Source organism: Parasteatoda tepidariorum, chromosome 1, assembly GCF_982258835.1.
Source record: "Parasteatoda tepidariorum strain Cologne lab strain chromosome 1, Ptep-v5.0, whole genome shotgun sequence".
Classification (NCBI taxonomy): Eukaryota; Metazoa; Arthropoda; class Arachnida; order Araneae; family Theridiidae; genus Parasteatoda; species Parasteatoda tepidariorum.
In genome coordinates this window covers 3,637,032-3,654,638 of record NC_141755.1, presented here as the reverse complement: position 1 = coordinate 3,654,638, position 17,607 = coordinate 3,637,032, and positions in this window count along the sequence as shown.

Here is a 17,607-nt window from a genome sequence, read left to right as displayed (position 1 = left end):
TTTTACAACTCTTTATTGGTTAAAGTTGATCAAGACGGTAAAATTGATCTAATTGAAAAGTGTGAGAACATGAAAACGAAGAACAAAACAAATTAATAATAAAAACTCTAACCTTTGGGACCATGTCAATCAGTTTGGGACCCTCTTTATTTGTGCTATTCACCTAAATTGGTATTGAAAACGATCCAGTTTGAACTCTAGGTTAGAATTTCTGATTCTTAATTAAAACAATAAAAACAAAAATATCGTTCAAATGAGGATATTCTCTTTTATTCACAATTCAATAAGTATTTATGGGATCTCTCTGGTCCCATATCTCAAAAATAAACTCACCCACTTAATGCATAACAAAAGTAAAAGTGAAAAAAGGAATTTAAAAAAAATTATCAACCAGCAGCGGTCGCCATAGCAACGCATACAATGACAACGTACGCGCACTGTTTACTATTACTCTTGAATTAGGCTCCTACTCTTGAACACAGTTGAAAAGTGTGATGACGTCCAAATAAGGTGCGCAGGCCATCAAACCCAAAACAACATCCATTTTACCAATAGGCAATAAATAAAATTTATATTTTAATTTACGATAAAAGGTTTTAGGAACAATGCAATGCAAACTTTATTCCAAAATCTCTCAATTAAATACTACCAAATCAACTGAAAACATATACAGAAATCGTAATTCTATAAAAAAAATCGAAACTAATCAACCATTTTTTTCTATTTAACTGTCCCGATAGTAAAAATCAATGATGCTGTTTCACCAACTAGGTTATTTTCAATTCAAACCAGTTCCTTAACAGAAAGTAGGCATAAAAGTAGGCGTATCTTTTCATAATATACCCACTGTACATTTAGTGGGCGTTACTAGGCATTTTACTTATTAAAGTTTGTCTTTGAGTACCTCATCTCATTTTCATAGCAATTCAAACAAAACAATATGGTTTTTATGTGTAAACAGAGATGCCAACTCTTCCGGATTCGACAAAATATTTTGAAAAACGGTAGGGAATACAAACAAAAATTCATAGATTTTAAGTCAATTTTGCCAATTTTTTCCAATAGCTCAACACGAGTTAACTCGACTTGTGGACTTAGAATTGTTCTGGGTAGGATCTACACTGATCAAAAAGATAAGATAGTGACATGGCTAGGTACATAGTCTGGCATAAACATTAATATAGGAAAAAACAATGGCAATATCGGTGCGCGGATGGTGGACAAACCTCCCCCACTTCAGCAGCTTCTGGTGGGTTGCTCCCTGGTTACACCTCTGTCTGTTGTATATGAATGGTAATAAAAATGGGAAAAAAATCTGCTCACTGTATTTACGCTATTTATAATATTTCTTGCTTAGTATACCAACCGATAGGAAACAGGCTGCGAATAGGCTGTGTGTAATATTTTCATTTTAATAAATCTTAGTTAAAATATTATTAAATTTTGCGTTGCCACATTTTTCTGCTACACTAAAGAAATTGGCATTCAATGTGGCAATATATCGAGAAGGTTTTAAAAAAAGTCCAAGTCATCGCTTAAAGTTTAATTCCTAACGTAGTATGAAGCATTTTTATTCTGTACAATTGCAAGTTTATTTAGCAGGTGAATGCTAGTAAATCACAAGGGGCTATCGGTCTTATGGTTTGAACGTGTACTAGTTCCTTTAGGTAAAGTGGCATATTTGAGTGTTTTCCTGTGAGTGAACTCAGAGCTTTGAGCTCTCCGCATGTTTTTGAGATGATCTCTTTTAAAGGTCGTTCCATGTAAGTTTAATATTTAATGTCAGGCCAAGGTATTCACTTTTCTCTGCATTACTGGAGCAGTTCGGTTGAAGATTTGTATACTTCTAGTAAACTTTGCACCATTTCTGGAGTTTTAATAAATTGCTTTTATCAGCATTTATGAATGCACGAGAATTTGTGCACTACTCCTCAATTTCGCAGACAAAGTCTTGTGGTCTTGAAACGGCAAAATCAGGGTTTAAAGATTTTTGGACAATTGCCGTTAGATGACAAGAAACTAGTTAGACTCATTCTAGTTAGACTAGTTAGAAACCATTCTTCTTAGGGAAATCTGATGTAAACGAAATATATAAGAAGAGCGCTTCCTCAGAGTACCCCGGCATGTGTGTCTCTGACAGTAGAGCTCGTTTTATTTTAAAAATTTACTTTTTTTTTTGTTATACGGAAAGTTCTACTTGTTTAAGACGAATCTAGTAGCTGAAATAAGTCTGAAGGTAAATTGAAACTAAGTAATTTTATTATGTGTCAAATACGATCAAAGGCATAAGAAACATCTAGTTGTAGTACAACTGACGCCTGTTTTAAGTAAAAGCCTTTTGAAACAAATTCAGAGAGATTAATAAGCCTGTATAACAGCTGAGAGTTCTTCTCTGAACCTGTACTGTTCATCGGGGAGTAGTTCTAGAAAGAGTTTTAATCAACTAATAGATTAGAGTTTAATTTAGAGTTTAATCAATACTGCATTTTTTCTACAGTTGGCAGCAGGCTGATGGGGCTAAAATTAGAAAAATTTGAGTTTTTTTTTTCTTTCTGGCTTGGGTATTAAAATCAAGTTGGCAACTCTGCGTAAAAGCGTAAACTATTTGGTCTAAACACACGTACAGTGTGTGATTGACTAAATGACTGACCCGTTTTGAACGTAAAAAAATAAAACAGTTTCTGACAAAAATACTCCAATTACTGTCTTGCTATTAGAAAAGCAATAAATTTTGAAAAATACATCGAGTTAAAAAATAATTCCAAGTTTTGTTACTATGTGGCGCAGGCAGTAACCTGCCGTAAGAATACAGACAGAACGTCTGCGAGTTTTTAGTCAATCATCGTTGAGTACGTTCATGCTAAATTTTGCTGTGCAAAGATGGTGTATTCTATTAAACAAAGAACATTTCTAGCTCTAGACTTCATCGACTAAGTTTTTTTTTTACCTAGTGGCAATATTTGGAACTAATTCAACACTATGTATTTTTCAAAATTTATTGCGTTTCCAATAACAATAGAGAAATGGCTCATTTTCATCTCAAACTTATTCTTTTCATTGGTGTTCTTTTCATTTACATTCAAAATGGGGAAGTCATATAGTGGACACTCTGTATATTTATATCATTAAAACATTACGTAAAAAGCGAACGTCTTGAACTTGTTTTTTCTACATAATTTTGATTTTTTTTCAGTTATAAATTAAGACGCATTATGAATAACCTTTTTTCGATTTAAAAATTTCAAGTCGTGGGAAAGTTACGATTGATGTAAAATATTCACCAAACTGAAAAATATTTAGATATCCCGATATGGGCCTAAATATTTATTTATTATTTATTTATTTATATTTATTTTGAAGTAAAAAAAAGCAGTTAAAATTTTTTCGAAGCTGAAATATGAAGAAAAATAACTTTCTATTTTCAAGCTAAAAAATTTAAATAATAACACATTGATATCTCGGAAAAGGGAAAAAATAACTTGCAATAAAATAATTTAATTTATGAATTGTTTTCGCAAGGAATAAATGTTTTGGGCTACCAAGACTTATTAGCAGCTATTTTCATAGTTATATAACTTAAGGTGAAAGTCTAGGCGATATTTGGGCTCTTTTCGCCTTGGGGTGGTAGCAGTCAGGTGACTAGAACACAAATGGATTCTGAAACTGGGAGCCTCGAGGTTACACAAATAGAGCAAAGAAATAAGTCTGGTATATACATTGTAACCTTTAAAATGTCTCAGAAATTAAGGTCCTTCATTTTCCCCAGTAACAAACTAGATATGAAATGATTTTACAACCAGCTGTTTCTCTTTTTCGATATCCTAACAAGGGCAAAAACTGTCTTCTCTTCTCCACTTTTGGGGGAAGATACCACTCGGCCAAGTAGGTAGTACACAAGATAGTAGAGTTATTTATTTATTATTATTATTTTTTTTTGAATGACGTTTCTTTTCTGAGATAGGTCTAAACATAAAGTTGCAGCCTGGTTGCTTGGGCACTAGTCCTATGTCCAAGAGGTCGTGGGTTCGATCCCCGCAGGCCGAAAACTCTCCGCGTAGCAAATGGTGACTGATGCACGTTAAATCTGTCGAGTCTCTAAGTCTTCCATGTTCCCATAACAAATCAATCCTTTGGAGGTACTGACCCAGGAGTTTCCTTGTCTTCTGGATTGGATCAAAATTGCAAGGCTACGGAGTTGAACATTAGTAGTCGTAAGCCCAAAATTGGGTCGACTGTTCAACGACGGTAATAAAATAAAAATAAGAACATAAAGTTGCGGATTTCGCCTTTTTTTTTTTAAAGTTTTCAATGGTTATATCTACTCATATAATCGATAGCCCAGTAAAGCGTTGGATCTCAGAGCTTCTGCTAATAATGAAATTTCATATGTTGTAAAAAATATTATCGAGATGCTGTTGCATTATGAAGATTTTCAGGACCGAAAAAAAAACATTTTTCATTAACTTTTGATTGAGTATAACTTTAAAAGCAACAATGATCCATGGAAATTAATGCATGTTTGTAACTAGGCAGCAGTTTTCTACGCAAAACAAAAGGTTGGGATGCTGTTGTTTATTGATAAACCACTCCGGACATATTTATTTTTAAATTTTAAAGACATGACTCTGATTTACCTTGAACTTAAACATTTTCTGAAAGAAACTTCGCTTAGGATCTCAAACTTGCTATTTACTTTCCTAGTATTTATTTTCCTACTTTAACAGGAAAATAAATGGTACCTTTCAAAATAAGCAACCATGAAAATTTCCTTTTTTTCCATCAAAATAATAACTCTAAATTCTTTAATATTTTGCCCACCGGTTTTCAGTATTTTACAAAATGCAAGCTAGTTGGCACTGGTTATAAGCTTTCAGGTTCGGGTGAACTCGGTGTTCCAAAATTAAACCCTAAATAAATTTGAACCTGTTATAAAATAGATATTTCATCACTCATTTTCCAATTCAATGATTTGTTCATTATTTTAGCCGCTGGATGGCACTGTTTAATTATGTAATTATAAATTTCATCTATCCTCCATTTAGTTAGGTATGCAAGTAGGTACTTTATTTACGTCGCACTAGAGCTGCTTATTTGGCTATTGGCAATGATCTGGGAAGCATCCCTGAGGATGATTCGAAGACATGTCAGCGCAATTTTGATCCTCTGCAGAGGGGATGATTCCCTGCTTCGGTACCCTTTAAGGTAGAACAGTTGAATGAGGACAGATACCACGCACCCTCGGTCCCTACGCAGGCTGATCAAAGTTGTCACCCACCCACTTCATGACAGCAACCAGTGTTGCTTGACTTTGGTTTTCTACCCTGTCTTTACTATCATTTCACTAAGGAACCCATTTTGTTAAAGAGCACCCACTTATATTTACTAATTATGTTTGTCTAATGATAAACTCAATAATTTTAAACTCAATAAAACTAATAATTTTAAAAGGCAATCTGAACTTTTTTACTGAATTATTAATAATGCCTCAATTCTTGAGTAAAGACACATTCCTGCACTATTGAAGAATTGAAGACAACACAAGTGACCATGCACAAGTCAAAGGTAAGCAATATTTATCACTTTTATTCTCATAAGAGCGTGATTACCAACAGAACAGAGGGAACTTTTCTATCAGACAAGATACGCACAGTATGCTGTAAGTGTCATCGATTTGATAATTATATTTGAATTTTTTCACATGGTATTTTTGTTCTTTCAAAAATTAAATTTTATTTATCATTTGTACTTAAATTCATTATCATAACCCATTAAGTATAAAAAAAAACTTGCTAAACCAAGACGAACAATAGTAGTGGTTTATAAAAACAAATAAAAGACAAACAAATCGATGTCTTCTTCATAAATATTGCACATCGTTTCACTAGCGGTCTATCTCAATCAATCGATCACAAATAATACATCAATGATGACCTAACCACCAGATGACGGATTGTTTACCCATTTCCTACGCAATTAACCACGGGTAGGAAGACAAATTTAACGGCGCTTACCTGTAACCGTAAACTCTCCAACCATTGAGTCAATAACCGTTAATAGCAGCCAATGCCAGGATATTGTTTTATCGACTCACGAGATAAATTTGTTTTGGGGTGACGGGAAGTATAAAAAGAGATTTATGTGATGATGTTTTCTTCCAAAAGTTCAAAGATAAAGTTATTTTATAAGTAAATCATAATTCTTTTTCAAACAGTTTATACTTAAAAGCTCAAAACAAAACTCAACATTTCTGATTTTTTGCATTGCAAGGATGCGGGGAGTGCTATTGCGAAAACAGTGACATTCATTAGGTACTAAATTGTGTTAGCTAGAACTTTAATTTGAAAAACTGTAATTACAGGTTCGAATTAGAATAGCTAAATATCAAGGGGAATACACACATTTTTAAATGAAAAAAAAACTAATCAAGAAATAGTTGTGCTGTAAGTTTTTTTTCTCTTTAAATTTAAAAAAAATTACTAATAATAGAGTTGAATGCTTTAAATCTAACTACTAAAGTTAAGCAAATGCTTCCAAATTAACTACCGTATTTCTATGAAGGTCAAATGACTTTTGAAATTCGGTTGCATTTAATAAGCAAAACAAAATAAATAAATAAAATAAATTAAGTTTGGGAATAAAATATTTAGATACCTCTCCATCCAGTGAAGGAAAGGGGGATAAAATGGAAAATACTTTTTACGCCTGAAAAGAAAAAAAATATTTACTTTTATTTATAACAAGAGGGCTCCGCCCCCTGCTCGCTACCACTCGCCAACCTCCGATAATTGCTACGCAATTACATTTTTGTTTGCTTCGCGAACAAAATTAAAGTTGTTTTCCTGGAGATTAACTGGCAATTTTTCTGCACCAACATCACATACAGAGAATATGATAGGATTGTAAAATGTCAGAGGTCCTTAATACCAGCATTATAAGCTGATATAAAGCTATTTTAACACAAACAATATTATAGACTTATATAAAGCGAGGAAGCAATATTATTTGACACATTACTATAGGGCATTAGCCGGAGATAAATCTTCGTATCCGAAGCACGCGTGGCAGAGCCTAACTCGAGTAGACTATATTTGAGGGTGCCCCTTGATTCTAAACAAGTTGTAATTGCTGTTGATCTCCAAGCTGGGTGATGTTGAAACCCAATCGTGATTCTGATTGGTTTAGATTTTAGCGTTATTTTTAAATGTTCAGCGGTATATGTAATTTCAGAGGTCCGTTAGTTCTACGTTGGATACCGGCTGGTAAGGTTACTTTTGCCTCTGGTCAATAAGATCGAAGGTATTGGGCAGTCATAAAAAGGGACTTAGTGTCATTGCCAGTCCGGTACCACAGACGCCATTTTCGAGTTAGTTGAGGCAGTGTTTTGGCGGATCATGATCTAGATTAATGTATTATTGTGTGTGCGTTTATCGACAGTTAAGCCATCTCTTGTGACCATCTCTTGTTAAGCCAATTTTGTGTGAATCAAGCTTGTGGGCTTTTTTTTTTTTTTTTTTTTAATTTATTTATTTATTTATTTATTTTTAGCCTCACGGACAACAGCTTGTGTTGACTGCCTCCCTGCCAAATGTTTGCTGGTCAAGGGTGGGGCCAGAGTGTGTTTTTATCCTGCAGCAAAGGTTTGCCTGGAGCCCTGACACCTCATGATTGTATTTGTTGCCAGTATTTTTACAAAGTTATTATTAGGTTTATGACATATTGTCTGTGATGTTCCTGGTTATGGCTAGAATATTTATTAGTTTTTGCATAATATGCTTGTTTTTGAAACTGTCTGCAAATATCGTTCTGCCCTGTTCATTGGGTTTTTTGAGGTGGTACGATTCAGTTAGTGGGCAGTCATGTAGGTAGTGACTTGGGGTACCTGTGTAATCGCATGGGCATGTGTCTGTGTTTATCCGCTGCATCCTGTGTAAGAATGAGGGGAAGAAGCCATGTCCTGTAAGGAATTGTATTGCTGCTGGATGGCCTATGAGTCGGTCTGTGTCTACTTTAGAATAATATGATTTTGTTGTATAGCCTTTTTCATTTTCGTCCCAGTATGCTTGCCAAAGCTTTTGTGTGATGTTTTTAAGTTTATTTCTTCGGCTCGATGGTGGAAGCAGAACACCGCTGGGAATCCCGTGACCTGCTGCTGCGTCCGATGTTTTGTTGAAATTTTTTTCCCAATGTTTTATTAAAATATCATCATATTTTGGCAGCCATTCCTGTTACCACGGTGTTCAACGCTAACAGAAATGGCGCTAAACATGAGTCGCCAATTTCGCCAAGGGGCATCCTCAAGTATATTTTTACCCCTAACTGGAATCATTGTTGATCTTATAGGATGCTGGACGCTCCTTATATGGTGCTTCATCTCTCTCTCTCTCTCTCCCCCCCTAGTAATTTAAATTTTATGCCGAAAACAATTAAAACCTAATGAAAAAAAACTGTAAAATATGGCAAACAAATTAAAACATGTAATATTAATAAGTGATGCTGCGAAATATTTCAAAAGCAAAAACCATTGCAAGTAATTGCCCAATTAACTTCAATACTGTCAACCGACAAAATATTTTAGTTTCAATCAGACAAAAAGCAAATTATATAATAAAAACATATGTAACTGAAATTCGACAAATGAAATTAAGCTATTTAATTTTTTTGCCATATTGAATACTAATAAAAAAACAAACGTAAAATGAAATAATTATGTTATCAATGATCAATAAAAATTTTTGTCTGAATTGCTATAAAAAAATAAGGTTGAAACAATAAAATCTATATATATATTTCTCTTACACGGCGACAAAAAAAGCCTCATTACAACTCCCCGAATGGCAACGCTAGAAAATCGACTAATGATTGCCGCTAAAAATGTCACATGCCAAATCTAGCTGAGAGGGCTCAACAAATAGGGCTTATAAAAACGGAAACTGAAATAACCAGAGAGAGCATAAGCTAGACAGAAGTGAGTAGTCTTTGTCGATAGATCTCTATTTTAGTATTTTGTCGAAAGCGCTTTTTTTTCACGAATTTATATATTACGAATTTATTTGACGATTTTTGATTTATATTACGAATTTATTTGTTTTACTAGAATTTATTTGTTCATGCAGGTTTTTCCATTGCAATTCACTTATTTCAATTTTTAATAGACTTAATTATAGCCAAAATTTTAACCTTTTTAAGGAGATATCAGCTTTAGAAATTTTATCTCAAGATTTTATACTATAGCACATTTCTAATAGGTTTAACGAATTACATGTCATTTATTTGAATTAAAATTTATTTTAATGACTTAGTATTTACTAAAAAGATGTAATTTTTTTTAAAAAAAAAGTTGTTATATGGATTTGAATGATTGTTTTGAATTCTTAGAATTTTGTGCATTTGCAATTGGGTATACTATAGCCTACGTCACAGGTCGTGTTATTCCTACTAAATTTAACTAGGAAACAGCAAAATCTGCGAACCTGATTTATAGCAACAAGTAAACATTAAATGAAGTGTGTTGTTTTAAGTCGCTACTCGGCAGGTTGGAATTGTATTAGTCTAGTTCCTTTTGAAATAATTCATTTTGTTGTTTTATCTAAGTTTATGAATTTAGTAAACATATTTAAAACTCAGCTTATTAATTAAACTAAAAGGTGAATGTTATTCCTAGTAAAATTTTCGAAGTGGAAGTAGTTGTGTTTTTTTCATATTATACCCAATTCACCTAAGTTAGTAGCGTTAGTACTAAGTAAGTTAGTAGTTAGTTAGTAATTACGAAGCAAACCATATAAGATTGCGTAGCAATTTTCGGGGGTTGGCAAGCGTTAGCGAGCAGGGGGCGCAGCCCACTAGTTAAAAATTATTTGCAATAGAACTCTGAATATTCACAAAACCTAGCTATGTACATTTTTCATTGATTTTTCTTTTCACATCATTTTGTGTACCAATGATTTATTGCACTTTTATGCATTATTTAAGAAATATCTCAAACAAGTATGAACTGTTAATTAATATTTCTGGCTGAACGACTTTTTGAAAGTAAGTTAAAAACAATTAAAAGTAAGGAAAAAAATGATAAAATTAGAAATTATTTACAAAACCTCCTTATATACAACATTTTTTATCAATTTCTTTTCCATATTATTCGTTTTCATTTAAACGTCTTGATTCTTCAGCGTTTGCCTTTCGCTGTCGCGTATTGATAGCACTACGATTATTTTCCCGGTAATTTTGTGCTGCTGAATTGGGTATAATATGAAAAAAGCACAACTACTTCCACTTACTAGGAATAGCATTTACCTTTTAGTTTAATTAATAAACTGAGTTTTAAATATGCTTACTAAATTCATAAACTTCGGTAAAACAACAATATAAATTATTTCCAAAGGAACTAGACTAATACAATTCCAACCTGGCGAGTAGCGACTTATAACAAGACACTTCGTTTGATGCTTTTACTTGTTGCTAGAAATCAGGTTCGCAGAAAATGCTGTTTACTAGTTAAATTTAGTAGGAATAACACGATCTGTGAAGTAGGCTATAGTATACCCAATTATGTTCAGCCGTATGTCGCTGTTGATATCGCCTAAGATATTCACGACGATCCATTTTTTATAAAAGATATAAGTATTTTGAAGTAAACTCTGTTCAATATATTTCACACATTCAACACAAAATAAAAATCGCAACAAGATTTAGCTGGTAAGTTTAGTTGTAACATTTCTGCAGACAGCATTATCAAAAATTATTACCTTTTCACACACATGCGTTCTCAATTTTGATTGGCTGTTTTGTGCGTTGCTAACCAGAAGTCTTCTGTGATTGGCTATGTGTTACCATGCCACTCTCTTCTTATATATAAAGATATAAATTTTAAGGTAACATTGTATGAAATGTTGGGCTGACAAAACGGATGATCTAAAGGTACACGAATCTCTAAGCATTATCTTATCAGGTCACACATCTGAGGAGGCAAGAAAAAGGTACCAAGTTCCTGTAGTTTTGCGTTACGATGCGCAGAGGTGACGCATTCTAATGCAAAAGTATGGGAATTTGCTTCTCGTATGTCTTTTATTTACTGCCTAAGCGCTTTTACCCAACATAAAACTGCTGATTTGATTATTTTGTGCCAAATATTTTACTGCTTCTGTAAAGTCCCCTAACTGTGAGAATTTTACGTCATTTAGTTTCCAGGGTGATTTTTATGAATCGATTCTAATGCTTTAAAGAAAAATTATATTTTTCTTCAGAAAAAGTAAATTTTTGTGTGATAAATAAGAAGTTATTGTTATGGTTGTCGTAGGACATTAAGGCAAAGGGGTGAGATTATTCTTAATTTTCAGTGGCGCTATCTATGGCCGAGAATTCAACTTCTGTCGAATCCATACTCCACACACGCTTATAGAGTGTATCCATCCATCCATCCATCCATTCATTCATTAACAGATCGTAATTTTGATCTGAACCAGAGAATGATCCAACTCCAATTCAGTACCTCAAGAGGTATAATTTGCTATGGGGACCTGGAGGACTTTCTGACACCACAGATTTAGCGTGTACCAGTCGCCATTTGCAACATGGGAAGTCTACGGTCGGCTGGATTCGAACTCCCGTTCTGCCCACCAGGCTATCCAGGTCCGATAAATAAGATGATTATTGGTGATAATAGTTAATTTCTTACTGTAAAACATTCCGACATTTCTTTGGGATATTATAGTACTTTACAGGAATAATTTATAAATTACTGTCAAATATTTAAATGCTATTGAAATTTATTTTTAAATCTTTCTAGCGAAAATATTTTTAAGTTAAACACAATATGAGTAGTCTATTTTCATTTCCTTCAGGTGAATAGATTTAATGCAATTGAATTTGTGAAAACTCTAATAGAAAAAAAAAGTGAAACATATTTGCTCTACATAGTTAATCTATAATATCATTTGGAATAAATAAATTAATTTCAAATCTGTCTTTTCATTCTGTTGTTATCATTTAGATTACATTTATCTATGCCAATTCCATGGAATCCTATTTTCCAACTTCTTTTTTATCCCGATCTCCAACAGGTAAACGATATAATTTGAAGCCTAAATTTGTTTTACTTGAACACCCAAATGCGCAACAATCAGTCACTATAAATTTAAAAGTATTAAAGAATAAAAGTTAAAGGAAAAGCGAAAATAAAAATAACAGATCAGTCTCAATCATACTTCGTCTTTCAAGCCAGTCAACAAAATGTCGTCAGTTTACTCACCGGCATCCAACTAAAATCGGAACAAGGAAAAGAGTGTTTATCTAAAGTGTTTAGAGGACAATCGATGCTCATCGTTGTAAACGCTTTATGAGGAATGGTACGTGGTTTAAAGAAAGTAAAAAATATATACGATTGAGATTTAAATATTTTCGTATTTGCTGGAGTATGAAGCTGGTACAAATCTTCTTATGGAATGCGAGATCAATAGAAACTGGGATGGATTGCCGTAATTTTTGTAGAGAAATGTGTATTGATATAAGAAGAGTGAAATTATAGGAGGTCTGGATAATGTTGTGGAAATTGCTGAAAGAAAATTCGATACGAGAAAATATATTCGTAGAAGTCGGGTGAATGGTAAATGTGTGTTGGATGATACAGAAAAAGTGAGTGGGAAATGGTTTTTTTTATTTATTATTTCATTTATTTATTTATTTTTGAGATCGTTGAAGACTTTGAAATATTAACTGAAAAAGAATACCTGGGACAATTATCATTTCAGATTTATGGAAATCCTATGATTGTCTGAAAAATGAAAGTTTTTGCGTCTATCTGTTAATCATTTCTTGAATATTTTCGTTGTTCAAGAAATGATTCCAGCAATGGGTGCTGTATTTGGTATCTGTGAATTGGTTAATTATTCCCGTAATGGGTGCTTTTATTAATAGAATTGATGGCATATGGAGTCAGAGAGAATTTTACAAGCAAAATGCTCGCCCTTCATTCGAAGAAATCCTTCATATTTCGCTGAATTTATGTGGAGACATCAGAATCGGAAAACTGGTCAGTTCCGGAACTTCATGCAATACATGAAAGATTTTTACACGCCACACTCCTTTGACCACACAGAAAAGAAATTTGAATGAAGTTCACAGATAAGAGCTATTTTCGTTGCTGTTTAAAGCTTTGTGCCTAAACTTGAGTTATGAAAACAGACAATTTTCTTAACTATTTAATGTAGATGTTAAATTATTATTCATATAAAATGTCTTAAATACTCATTGTTAATATAAAATATTTTAATGCGTGTTCAGTTGCTTTAAAAATATTTGTAAAATGCATCACAAAAATCTATTAGTTTTTTGGAGGCGACTTCGGATTTAAAAAATTGCCAAAGACAAAAAGGGCCCCTTATTGTAAACGATTATCCTTTAGTATAAAAATGACAATATACTTCAGTTAATAATATTTTTATTTACTCCAATATTTTACAATTTTTCGTAAAACTGTGTACAAATTTAACACATTAATAGATAGAAACAAATGACACACAAATTCAAAATTAAACATGAACAAGATAAATATTAACTCGCTTTTATTCATTACAGAATATTTTCTTTGTTTTAATCTTTTTTTATTTATGCGTTGCATTGTAGGCAGCTGTATATATATATATATATTTATACATAAACAAATGTTATGTCAGTTTGATGAGTAAATGTGATATAATAAATTGATTTTTACATACTTAGAACAAATCTTAGAAGAATATTGCTTATTTGTTAATTATTCAAAAAACATTAACATTTAAGCGGCTAAATGCCTTTTCAAAACTTTCATTTTTACTCATGTGTTGATTCCACATATCATGCTTTCAACATTAAACAAATAAGTATGTATTACAATAGGACTCAAATTCACTAACACAAATTAATATTTCAAAATATACTTAAACTTTGAACCTGTCTTCAATTTTACCATTAAAAAATAAAAATAACTAATTATAATTAAATAATTTGAAAACAATATATAATTGAAATATAATTCCTTCAACATTATAAATATTTTTATTTAACAATTCGATTTTAACAGTAATTCATAGTTATATCACTTTTCTGAACTTTTCTGACTTCTTATTTATATTTCTTTTTTAAATTCTTAAATCCTTATTTCAACACATTCAACATCAACTACACATTTGCTATAAATTTGAGCTACTATAAACACTATTTTTTCATGATTTACATAAAACATTATGGTTGCAGTTAAAAAAAACTGTTCCTTTAGATCTTTTGATTCTCCTTGAGCCGCTTCAATTTTTGAGTTCAAATCTATTAAACTTTAAGAACGGCGAATTTAAACTGTATTTAGGAGAAAAATGAGATTTAAAGGAATAAGTTGTTTTTTTACCGTACCTAATAATAGATTATACTAATTGGAAAATTACTACACATATAGCGATTTATAAAGCATTTATAAGCAAATATATTCTTTTGTTAACGATTAACATTATCAGTATTTGAATTTTTGACAAATAAAAATTTTGTTAAAATTTTCTTTAAAATAATAAATATAATAGGAATAAAATTATTTTTGATTGTTTGTTAAATTACTAAATCGCATCATTTTAAAAATGTAAATAGTATATCTAAATTTTATTTATAGTTTATAGCAAAAATTTTGCAGACAAATTATTATCTGCCAAATTCAACATTAATATTGTCCTCTTCTGCTTCAACAATTTTTGTTAGTTAAATTTTATTTTGCTGGAATTTCTTTGACTCAAAATAAATTGAAATAACAATATTAAACATTCCAGTTCATAAACTACATTTTTGGAGCCTTGGCAAGCTCTCAAACCAATCAATAGATGAAACAGTAGCTTCCTAATTAAAGAAATTAGCTTGCTTTCAAAAATTATAGTTGGCCGCGTTAAAAGTTATAAATATTATTTTATAGTGAAAAAAATATTGGTTGTTCTGAAAATAACAAACAAATTTTTGTTGATGAAATCCTAATTTTTGAAAAGATTACAATATTGTGAATAAAAACTTGCAATTAAAAATAAGTTTTAATTTTTTATAAATTTTACAACTCATTTTCAACTGTTAAGAAACAAAGTTTGATTGAGAATAACAAAAAATACTGAACTTATGGGATTAGAAGAAAAGTTTTACCAATCATTTGTATGAAAACTTATCGTTCTTTAAATATCAATTAAAAATAAGATTACATCTTCCCAGGAATTTTTTAAAACTTGTGAAAATGCCAAATATAGAATGCCAAGCGTTATCAGAAATGTATACGCTGCCAAATATACGTTTCTGATAGGAACTTTATGAAGACATTTTTTTCTCTCTAAACGCTGCCAAATATATGATATTTTTGATAAGGACTTTATATTACAGAATTTTAGTTTTATTTTGACTCACTTAAATATTACGTAAACTTTTCTTTCTTTCTTTTGGAGGTATCAAATCTTTTTCTCTTCTTGTTTGCAGGAAGAAAAAAAAATTTGGCGTGAACTCTCCCCAAATAAGAAATGAATTCGATTGCAATTTACAAAGGATTAAAAGAATCTCGAATTTCATGCAATCATTACTAATAACTGTATTGCTAAGTTACATCATAATTTTCCCCTTCTCAACAAGAGTTTACGTAATATTTAAATGGGCTCCTTATTCCAAAAATATATAGCAGGCATGGAGTTTTCCGATCATCTCGTATTCATAGTAACCATTGTTATTCGTTTATGAACAAGTCAATTAAATGTAACAACTCAAAATTACTTAACTATTTACAACATAATGATAAGCAGAAATTAATTTTTCATTTCCTTGATAGTCATCACTTTATAGATATTTCTATCGCATTATTTTATCGACTAGAAGTATAGTATAATTGACTAGTGTTGCTAAAAAAGAGGGAATCTATATGTTTAATATGTAACACTAAATGTACTTACATATTTGCTCTTACACAAAATACTATCGTTTGCAAGCTGTAACCATTTTTTCCCCTTTACTATCATTCACTTTGTAATAATGAAGTAACAAAAACATTAATAGATTACATTGGCAGTAGGTTAAGAGAATTCCTTTGGTAGTTAGAATATATATGTCAATTTGAGCATGAAAATCAACTGCTCCAAGGCACTGAAAGTAATTATAGTTTAATTTATTCAAATGAATCTTTAAAACAATACTCTGAATGAAACTCTATTTGAAAAAGAACATTTAATTTAGATACACAAGAATTCGATTCAATTTATTTTCAAATTTTGAAAGATCTGGTTTAAAGAGTGCGGTAAACAAAAAATATTCCTTTTTGGGAGAAAGATGACAATGTTTCTCGGTGTATTTATAAATAACTTTTGAATAAACTAAATTTTTCTTACTTTTTTTAAATTTTTAATCAAGTTTTAAAATAATTTGTCTTAGATAATTATTGATTTATGAATGGAAAAAAAATCGTGAGTTTTCTAACGTAATTATGATTTTTGAGTATGTGAATTATGATTTTTGAGTACTCGTGAGTAATTTCTTTCAATATGGGGAAGCTTTGATAAGTTTTAAATTTCGAGTTGTTAATGCGAGTACAAATTATGAAAGCTTATCGTGTCGTGTCTATTTCTTTTGAAACTATTCCCAGGGAATTCGAGACTTTCATAAATATAGTTCTTAGTGTATTGATCACAAAAGTGTAATGTTTTAGGTGTATTTTCGGAATGTTTTATCTATATACAGTGGTCGCAACGTATACTTAAAGTGGTATAAAATCTCGTTTTGTTAATTTTGGTGGAAAACGAAGTATTTTGATTAACTATTAAAGTTATTTAGCTCTAAAATTGCTCCGTTTGTTATTTTTCAAATGAAGTAAAAGCTGTATCTAGAATGTCTTGTTAATTTTGAGGGCAAATTTTACACCATTTTAAAATAATTATGTATAGGATGATGCGATCACTCATAAAATTTTGAGTTATTAATACTCTTAAAACTGATCACGAGATGTGGCTTTTAAGAATTGATGTAATGTTAATTCCTTTTCCAAGAACTCTGCAAAACATCTCAGTTTAAATAAAAGAAAATTTAACTTAAATATATATATATTTTTATAAATAAAATTTGATAATTTTTGATTTAGGCATTGGAAATCAGAAGTCAAATTCTGAACCTGAAATAGAAAGTTCCATTTGTGTCCAAAATATGTTAAAAACAAACTTGATAATTCATATACAGCTGCACTATTTTGCATCAAAAAATCATCTCGTTGACTAGTTTTTACTTGAAAGGATGAAAACACATAGGTTAAAATTATTGGGGAAAACTGTTATTTAACCATTTATACGACACACACATGAAAATAAAGACCATTAAAGTTATTCAAATCAGATCTGGAATCTGTAAAACAACCAGTTATCCTTGTATAATTGTTATTTACGATATAATGTTGGAAAAGCGAATGAAATATTACGAGAAATACGAGCTAAAGATAACACTTAACGAAAGTTCCCAACCACAAAGTGATAACACTGATAACTACAACAGCAGAGGAATTAAATTCATATACAGTATCTCGAAACACAAAGTCATTTCAAAACATTTCTTTTTCATGGTGGAAAGTTATAACTAGGTCTTTGCAAAGTT